The sequence below is a fragment of the Ahaetulla prasina genome, chromosome 1, assembly GCF_028640845.1.
Source record: "Ahaetulla prasina isolate Xishuangbanna chromosome 1, ASM2864084v1, whole genome shotgun sequence".
Taxonomy (NCBI): domain Eukaryota; kingdom Metazoa; phylum Chordata; class Lepidosauria; order Squamata; family Colubridae; genus Ahaetulla; species Ahaetulla prasina.
This window is the reverse complement of record NC_080539.1, coordinates 148,515,678-148,526,362: the sequence shown is the minus strand read 5'-3', so window position 1 is coordinate 148,526,362 and position 10,685 is coordinate 148,515,678.

Below are 10,685 nucleotides of genomic sequence, written 5' to 3'. Positions count from 1 at the left end.
TACATAACTTGAGTTCTGACATCGGATGTCTATGTGTACATTGCAACAGTTGTGTGGCATCACCATGTGTCTATCATTCGCTCTCCCTTCCTATCTCAAAGCGCCCATGCTTTTGAGCGGATGTAGTGAGATTCTGCTTTCTAGCTTCAAGATATACATGTAAATATAGCTTGAAGCAATTTTCCTGATCAACTGCCAGGTTATGTGGAAGGATAAATCTTTATTCCATGGGCTCCACCATCTTTCTGATAATGGACTCCTGTTTGAATAGAATAGAATAGAATATTTTATTGGCCAAGTGTAATTGGATACACAAGAAATTTGTCTGGTGCATATGCTCTCAGTGTACATAAAAGAAAAGATACGTTCATCAAGAATCATAAGGTACAACACTTAATGATAGCCGTAGGGTACAAATAAGCAATCAGGAAACAATATCAGTATAAATCGTAAGGATACAAGCAACAAAGTTACAGTCATACAGTCATAAGTGGAAGGAGATGAGTGGTGGGAGCGATAAGAAGAATAATAGTGCAGATTTAGTAAATAGTTTGACAGTGTTGAGGGAATTATTTGCTTAGCAGAGTGATGCGTTTGGGAAGAAACTGTTCTTGTGTCTAGTTGTTCTGGTGTGCAGTGCTCTATAGCATCGTTTTGAGGGTAGGAGTTGAAACAGTTTATGTCCAGGATGCGAGGGATCTGCAAATATTTTCACAGCCCTCTTCTTGATTCGTGCAGTATACAGGTCCTCAATGGAAGGCAGGTTGGTAGCAATTGTTTTTTCTGCAGTTCTAATTATCCTTTGAAGTCTGTGTCTGTCTTGTTGGGTTGCAGAACCAAACCAGACAGTTATAGAGGTGCAGTTTGAGTGACTATGTTGGCCTATGGAAGCTCAGGTTGGGTCTTCATCTATAGATATGCCTATGTTGTTTCTCTACCACAACAATTTGCCAAAATTTGGGGTTTTTTTCCCTTTTATCTTCCCACTCTAGCCTAAAAAGTTCGCAACCTTAGTTTTTCATGTGGATTTCTCATCCAAATATTAAGCAGGGCTAGGATTAATATTTGTATTAACTTTGAGAAGATGGGATAGAAAAACTCGGTCAGATTACAAGATGGGATTGTGGTTTTACAAGAGTTCTTTAAGATCTAACCCTAATATCATAATTACTACATGCACAATTAGTCAGCTTCATTTCAATTTAGAATCTATAAAAGCAGATGATCTTTGTAGCTGGTGGCTGTGCAATTTCATTTCACATTCCAAATAAGAGCTATCTTTCCATTTTTATATTTTCAACTAATATTATTTATTACAAAGTTCTGGTGAGCCAGTTGTTTTGCACCATTTTGTAAATCAGAAATTAGGACTTTTTTTGAAATGACTGAACACCTCTTATATGTTATTGTGGAAGATGTGTATCTGCCCTGTTTTGTTTGTACTCTTAAAGTTAGTTCAAAGGAGTAACTCTTTCTCTCCCTTTCTCTCTCTTTCCTTACTGTTTTCTTAAGAGCTCAAGGCAGTAAACACAAGAATTTATCCTGAAGGGTTTTTTTACCCCTATAACAAGCAGTGGGGGTTGGTTGCATGGAGACAATCAACTAGTGACTTCTATTTTTTTTAAGTAGATTGTCTGCTGTATGTGCTGGGATTTGCTATAGATCTAGGAGGCGGAGGGAAGCTTCAAAGCTCCACTTCTGGCTACCTTCAGGATCTGCTGTGACCTTTGGGTATTACTGCTTTTGTTTGCTTTCTTAGCTTCTAAGCTTTCCGGAAAAAGAACCTGGTTATCATCATCTACTCTGCGATTCAACATGCTGTCTTATTTCAAGGGCCATCCCTGGAAATTCATGTTTCCCTCAAACTACAAAAAGTAGTACTAAGTTCTAATATTAAATACTTGTGTTAGACTTCAAAGCAGTTTTCCCAGGGTTGCTTACAACTCTAAAATTTTTACCATTAAAACGGTAAAAATACAGGTAGCAAAGCCTGAATGTATAAGTATTACATGTCATAGGATCAGTCCCTCTGCAAGGGATGGTTCAGAAAATCAACTCCACAGAAAGGCTAAAACTACTTTTATTAAGATAGACTATAATCGTGTGGCGAACCTATGGGATATGTGCCACAGGTGGCACGCGGAGCCCTCTCTGCGGGCACGCAAGCCATTGCCTAGCTCAGCTCCACTGCGCATATATAGTGCCTCCCACCAGCCAGCTGATTTTAGGGTCTCTTGTGTGGGGGCATATGTGGGAGATGTGCATGCATGTGTGGGGCTTCACACATATACATGGGGCAGGAGGGGGTGTCATGCATATGTGCAGGGGGTAGGGGGAACGCCCACCCCTGTGGCCTGTTTTTGGTCCCAAGAGGCTTCAGGGAGGCCTGCCAGGCCCAAAATGGGCCGTGGGGGTTGTGCATGCATGTGTGGGGTGGGAGAGCATGGGGTTCCTCACGCATGCGCTGGGGAGCATAGGGGAGTCATGCGCACTTGCATGGGGCGAGCAGGGGTATTGCATTATGGGTGTGGGCACACATGTGCGTGACCCCCGTGCTCTCCCTGCTTTTGGCATGCGGCGGCAAAAAGGTTAGCCATCACTGGACTATAACAACAGATTATTCCAAGTCTGATTTAATTTAGTAAATTAGGGAGTTGCTTCTGAAATTATTGCTCTGGACTTGGGGAAAAAATATTTCAGCCACTTTGGTCTTGGTAAGAGTTTATGCATGTCTCTGCCAAGGTCATGCTCCCTACATTCTTCACTTAGTTAACCCAGTAATATGGCCAAAGTTTTGAGAGAATAAATGTTCATTTGTCCAGGGGGTGGAAAATATATCAGATTGGCCTCATAACTGTTGGAAAGGAAGCATGTTGTTCAAGGTGTTGTCTCTGGTATGTATTTGGATGCTTTGCCAAATTTGACCAATGGTAGATGTCCTACCTTGGCTTGTTCTTTGCAGACTTGGTTGAGGTGTTCTGCAGGAATACAGCTGTCCTGTCATTCCTCTTCCTGAAGATCTGGATGGAGAATCCCCAAAAGCAGATTTTTTTTCTTGTCAGCATCCTCTCTCATGCTGAGTTCCCTCAGATCTGCCAGATGTATTTCATTTTAATGCAAGCGAACCTGGAAGATTACTCATGTGGGTGCCTGGGGAATAAATGCTAGCTAAAAGCCATTAAATCAGCATTACAGAATTGGAGGACACAAAGTCATGGTTTATGGTCACCTTTCAGCTGGGTTATTAGCTTAAGCGGAACCACACCTTCAAACAGAAAGACTCCATTTTGAAGACATTTCTGCATTTGGAGCTCTATGTCGAGTAACCAAAAAATCATGTTTATATCTTAATTCTTTGCTGCTTAATTCCCAAAAGATTTACAGATTTCAAACATGGTAGCTTGGGTTAAAGAAAAAAAAAAGGGGGGGGGGAGAAAGAGATTTAAAGCACTGTACATGCCATTGCAGAGGGAAATAGTTTATTTTCTTTTTGAGGAAGGAAGAGCAGGCTTTCTTCTCACTTAAAGAGTACTTATTTTTCTGCCAAAGCAGAGAGCGTGAAACAGAAAACAAAGGAGAGTTGACAGAATTCATTTTTATATTATTTATTTAAAAATTGGCTGCTCATCTTAAGCAACTCTGGACAGCTTATTTGTTTATTGATTTAAAAGATTTACGAGGCCGCCCATCTTACTGAGGATGTTCCATTCCTACTGCAGCCTGGGGGTGTTTAAAAAATGCAGTGGAAGGCATCACTGCAGCGAGTGAAAGGTCAAGGAAGTTTAGGCAAAAGAAAGAAAAACATTGGGAAATGTGGCTTTCTAGGAAAAGACAAGGAACATTCATTTAAAAACTTTCCCCATAGTGGCTCATTCCTTGCACTGGGAGGTTTATATTACCTGAAGTAATACGTCACCATTTATCCACATAAGCAATAAACAGTAAACTAAGAGATTGGGCTAGAAGACTTCTAAGGTCCCTTCCAAGCCTCTTATTTTATGCTCTGCTTTTCCTGCTAAGTTAATAATATGGGTTTTCCCCACCCCCACCTTCCAGCATTTGGTGGTGAAGGTGTCAAGAATAACTAAGAGAAGGAAGAGGAAGAGATTGGCTAATTGCCTGATGGACCCCGAGAGGTTCCTGACGGAGCTTGGGCCATTTCCTGAGGATCTGGCCCACGGCACGCAAGCCATTGCCTAGCTCAGCTCCACTGCGCATATATAGTGCCTCCCACCAGCCAGCTGATTTTAGGGTCTCTTGTGTGGGGGCACGGCATATGTGGGAGATGTGCATGCATGTGTGGGGCTTCACACATATACATGGGGCAGGAGGGGGTGTCATGCATATGTGCAGGGGGTAGGGGGAACGCCCACCCCTGTGGCCTGTTTTTGGTCCCAAGAGGCTTCAGGGAGGCCTGCCAGGCCCAAAATGGGCCGTGGGGGGTTGTGCATGCATGTGCGGGGGTGGGGAGAGCATGGGGGGTTCCTCACGCATGCGCTGGGGAGCATAGGGGGAGTCATGCGCACTTGCATGGGGCGAGCAGGGGGTATTGCATTATGGGTGTGGGCACACATGTGCGTGACCCCCCCCCCCGTGCTCTCCCTGCTTTTGGCATGCGGCGGCAAAAAGGTTAGCCATCACTGGACTATAACAACAGATTATTCCAAGTCTGATTTAATTTAGTAAATTAGGGAGTTGCTTCTGAAATTATTGCTCTGGACTTGGGGAAAAAATATTTCAGCCACTTTGGTCTTGGTAAGAGTTTATGCATGTCTCTGCCAAGGTCATGCTCCCTACATTCTTCACTTAGTTAACCCAGTAATATGGCCAAAGTTTTGAGAGAATAAATGTTCATTTGTCCAGGGGGTGGAAAATATATCAGATTGGCCTCATAACTGTTGGAAAGGAAGCATGTTGTTCAAGGTGTTGTCTCTGGTATGTATTTGGATGCTTTGCCAAATTTGACCAATGGTAGATGTCCTACCTTGGCTTGTTCTTTGCAGACTTGGTTGAGGTGTTCTGCAGGAATACAGCTGTCCTGTCATTCCTCTTCCTGAAGATCTGGATGGAGAATCCCCAAAAGCAGATTTTTTTTCTTGTCAGCATCCTCTCTCATGCTGAGTTCCCTCAGATCTGCCAGATGTATTTCATTTTAATGCAAGCGAACCTGGAAGATTACTCATGTGGTTGCCTGGGGAATAAATGCTAGCTAAAAGCCATTAAATCAGCATTACAGAATTGGAGGACACAAAGTCATGGTTTATGGTCACCTTTCAGCTGGGTTATTAGCTTAAGCGGAACCACACCTTCAAACAGAAAGACTCCATTTTGAATACATTTCTGCATTTGGAGCTCTATGTCAAGTAACCAAAAAATCATGTTTATATCTTAATTCTTTGATGCTTAATTCCCAAAAGATTTACAGATTTCAAACATGGTAGCTTTTTGTTTGAAATGCTTGGGTTAAAGAAAAAAAAAAGGGGGGGGGGAGAAAGAGATTTAAAGCACTGTACATGCCATTGCAGAGGGAAATAGTTTATTTTCTTTTTGAGGAAGGAAGAGCAGGCTTTCTTCTCACTTAAAGAGTACTTATTTTTCTGCCAAAGCAGAGAGCGTGAAACAGAAAACAAAGGAGAGTTGACAGAATTCATTTTTATATTATTTATTTAAAAATTGGCTGCTCATCTTAAGCAACTCTGGACAGCTTATTTGTTTGTTTATTTAAAAGATTTACGAGGCCGCCCATCTTACTGTGGATGTTCCATTCCTACTGCAGCCTGAGGGTGTTTAAAAAATGCAGTGGAAGGCATCACTGCAGTGAGTGAAAGGTCAAGGAAGTTTAGGCAAAAGAAAGAAAAACATTGGGAAATGTGGCTTTCTAGGAAAAGACAAGGAACATTCATTTAAAAACTTTCCCCATAGTGGCTCATTCCTTGCACTGGGAGGTTTATATTACCTGAAGTAATACATCACCATTTATCCACATAAGCAATAAACAGTAAACTAAGAGATTGGGCAACCATTTGTCCAAATGATATAGGGTCTGCTGATCAAGGAGGGACTTGGACTAGAAGACTTCTAAGGTCCCTTCCAAGCCTCTTATTTTATGCTCTGCTTTTCCTGCTAAGTTAATAATATGGGTTTTCCCCACCCCCACCTTCCAGCATTTGGTGGTGAAGGTGTCAAGAATAACTAAGAGAAGGAAGAGGAAGAGATTGGCTAATTGCCTGATGGACCCCGAGAGGTTCCTGACGGAGCTTGGGCCATTTCCTGAGGATCTGGCCCACGGCACGACTGAGGAACTAGTCGTGGCCTGGGAACAGGCCGCGGCTGGGGCCTTGGACCGTGTCGTGCCTTTGCGGCCTCTGACCCGGCGCAGATCTCGTCCGGCCCCTTGGTTCTCCGAGGGGCTGAGGGAGATGAAACGCCGGAGAAGACGCCTAGAGAGCACCTGGAGGTCCAGCCGTTCCGAAGCTGATCGGACACTAGTTAGGACCTATTCTAGGACCTACCTAGTGGCAATGAGGAGGCGGCGTTCTTCGCCTCCACCCTCATTGCGTCGGCAGATAACCGCCCGGCCGCCCTGTTTGGTGACCCGCTCCCTCCTTCATCAGGAGGTGCGGGATGACCCGTTGCAGGGGCGATGCCGAGGAGTTTAGTGGTTATCTATCGATAAAATCGCTCAGCTCCGGGATGGTCTGGACCGAAATTGGGATGATCAAGCGAGGGAGAGGAGGCACGTCTTGTTGAGTCTGTTTGGGATGAGTTTGACCCTGTGGCTCCGAGGGGCGTGGACAGGTTGTTGGGAGGCTTCACGCCACTACATGTTTACTGGACCGTGTCCTTCCTGGCTGGTACTGGCCACTCAGGAGGTGACACGAGGCTGGCTCAGAGGATTATCAATGCTTCCTTGTTGGAAGGGTCTTCCTGCCGCCTTGAAAGAGGCGGTGGTGAGACCCTCCTCAAAAGCCCTCTTTGGACCCAGCTATTTTGGGTAATTATCGTCCAGTCTCCAACCTTCGCTTTGTTGCGAAGGTTGTAGAAATGCTGTGGCGACAGCTACCCCAATACCTGGATGAATCCGTCTATCTAGACCCGTTCCAGTCCGGCTTCCGACCCGGATACAGCACGGAGACAGCTTTGGTCGCATTGGTGGATGGTCTCTGGAGGGCCAGGGACAGGGGTTATTCCTCTGCCCTGGTCCTATTAGATCTCTCAGCGGCTTTTGATACCATCGACCATGGTATCTTGCTGCGCGGTTGATTGGGAGTGGGAGGCACCGTGTATCGGTGGTTCTCCTCCTATCTCTCTGACCGGTCGCAGACGGTGTTGACAGGGGGCAGAGGTCGGCGCGAGGTGCCTCACTTGTGGGGTGCCGCGGGGTCGATTCTCTCGCCCTTCTGTTCAACATCTATATGAAGCCGCTGGGTGAGATCATCAGTGGCTTGGGTGAGATACCAGCAATGCGCTGATGACACCCAGCTGTACTTTTCCACCCGGGCCACCCCAATGAAGTTGTTGAAGTGCTGTCCCGGTGTTTGGAGGCCGTCGGGTCTGGATGGGGAGAAACAGGCTCAAGCTTAATCCCTCCAAGGCGGAGTGGCTGTGGATGCGGCATCCCGATACAGTCAGGTGCAGCCCCAGCTGACTGTTGGAGGCGAGTTATTGGCCCCAAAGGATAGGGTGCGCAACTTAGGTGTCCTCCTGGATGACCGGCTGTCGTTTGAAGATCATTTGACGGCCGTCTCCAGGAGGGCCTTCCACCAGGTCCGCCTGGTTCAGCAGTTACGCCCCTTCCTTGATCGGGATGCCTTGTGCACAGTCACTCACGCGCTCGTTACCTCTCGCTTGTAATGCTCTCTACATGGGGCTCCCTTGAGGTGCACTCGGAGGCTTCAGTTAGTCAGAATGCAGCTGCGCGGGTGATAGAGGAGCTACTCGTGGCTCCCATGTAACACCGCTCCTCGCAGACTGCACTGGCTACCTGTGGCCTTCGAGTGCACTTTAAGGTGTTGGTTACGACCTTTAAAGCGCTCCATGGCTTAGGGCCTGGGTACTTACGGGACCGCCTGCTGTTACCTCATGCCTCCCACCGACCCGTGCGCTCTCACAGAGGGACTTCTCAGGGTGCCGTCCGCCAAGCAATGCGGCTGGCGGCCCCAGGAAGGTCCTTCTCTGTGGGGCTCCACACTCTGGAGCAGGCTTCCCCGGGTTTCGCCAAATACCTGACCTTGGACCTTCCGCGAACTGAAGACACATATTTTCATTCGCGGGGCTGGCTTAAATTTTATTGGTCTTTTAAATTTCTTAAATTTTTAATATCAATTTTAAATGGGATTTTAGTTTTTTATATATTTTAAAGTTTCGGGCTAATTATAATAAGTTTTTTAATTTACATTTTAAATTGTACATTGTATTGTCTTTTTTACTTCTGCCTGTACACCGCCCTGAGTCCTTCGGGAGAAGGGCGGTATAAAAATCAAATAAAATAAATAAATAAAATAAATAATTGACTTGTTCTGGTACTGTAATGGAGGGAGGGAGGGAGAGAGAAAGAGAGAGTGAGAGAGACAGAGAGAGAGAGAGATGCAAAAGTAAATGATAAGAATTATTTACTTATTTACCATACTTGTAGACCACTCCAGTAGCCTGGCTGCCACTTTCTGTCCCATTGACTGACCCAGAATCATCTCCAAAAGCAACCCCATGTGTTAAACTGTGGAGAGCAGTCTGCAGGGGCTGTCAACAGAATGGGGACCATCTGAAGGTAAGCTGTGCAAAGCAGATCCTGGGGGAGCGCTGGGCCATGGGGGCAACGGTGTTTTTCCCGAAGGCTGGCGCACCTTGAGGAATGGTGAGAGGTAATGATCTTATTGAGTGGAAAAGATGGCACTAGTTGTGAAGTCAAGGCCTAGCCTCCACGCTGGTGCCAATTGCCAGTGTTCAAGGTGGCCTAGATAGGGGAAATAATTGTTTTTCTTTTATGTATGCATGACAGCCGGCAGATTCAAATTATGGGATCCTTGGTGTTCTCTGAACTTGGTTATTTTCTTGCAAATATTCTATTTGCAGGTAACCACATCAGCACTAATGTCACCGAGTTGGGTAATGAAACATCTGCAGGAAAATCTCTAAGCTCATCCCCAAGCTAAGAAAGTGCTAAGGACCCTGCAATTCAACCCTGTGCTCAGGGGTGAAATCCAGCACGTTCTGACAGGTTCTGGAGAACCAGTAGCAGAAATTTTGAGTAGTTTGGCGAACCTGCAAATACTACCTCTGACTGGCCCCAAAGTGGGAAGGGAATGGAGATTTTGCAATATCCTTCTCCCAGGAGTAGGAGGGAATGGAGATTTTGCAGTATCCTTCCCCTGGAGTGGAGTGGGAATGGAGATTTTGCAGTAACCTTCCCCTGCCATGCCCACCAAGCCATGCCCACAGAACCGGTAGTAAAAAAAAATTGGATTTCATCACTGCCTGAGCTATACCTACTCTCTTCTATCAGAGACAAATTAGGGATTTTCTGAATTTTGAACACACCAGGTTGAAAACGTTCACCATCACTGGTCTAAAGGAACAAGGGCCCTACTGCTAAGGTACAAAGTAGAACCAAGGCATTGTTTTGGGAAACGCTTTGTGCACAGACTTCAGGGCAGCTAGCCTTTGTCAAGCAAGAACTCAACTTCCACCCCATCACCAACCTACTGCCAATATTCTCCATTTCTTTTCTTAGTGGATTGTTCAATCTTACTCTCCTCAGCTCTAGAAATATTCAGAACCATTGCACTGTCTCGCTAAGTCATGTTTAACTGATAAATTGTGGTTTCTCACATAGGACTGGACTTCTTGTTCTAGTCGTTGTTTTCTCTGTTGTGCTGAATAAGTAAAACTATACCTGAAGAATCATACTGAACATCTGAGAAGGACATAAATATTTTTCATTTTTCCTTAAAAAAAAAATCTATATCTGAATGAATAATACTTTTATTCAGATCTAGTTAATGGGCTGAGAATGTGCAAACTTCTCCAAACTTCTTCATTAAGAAAGACGTAGGGGGAAAAAAGCAGGAGGTGGGAAAAAGTTCCCAAATCAGGCCAGATGTTCTCAAAACAAATGCCAAAAATAATATACTTACACTCCACAGTCATCTCTTGACGTCCCTTTTTTTTTAAAAAAAAAACTCCAATACTGGTGCTTATCTTGGAAAATTTTATCAAGTGTATACATGAGGATGGCAGTTTGGCACAAAATAAATGATTCATTAGGAATCCCCTTAATTGCTACTGAAGGACTGAAAAAGAGAATTGTAAAATCCTGCTAGGTTTTGTTTTCTTTTTAATAAAAATTATGAGTAGCTTTCTGAAACCTAAGGAAAAGTTCTCAGGTTTCCTGCTGAAAATTTATAAAAGGGATTTCCAAGTTTGGACTCCATGAGGACTTTCCAGAAACATCAAGGAGAGATCGTAGCTGCATTCCTGTTTATGGAAACCAAAGATTGCCAGGACAAATATCTTTGAAGATATGAAAATAATTAGGCGGGAAATACTTGTGGCATTTGGGAAGTGTAATGGTTAGTCTTTGCTCCAGCTACTCCACATTCAGTGTTTAAACAGTTGTCACTTAACACATACACACAGTCACTTTATAAAGAAGACTTTTTATAACTTTTGCCTACTGTACTGTAAAG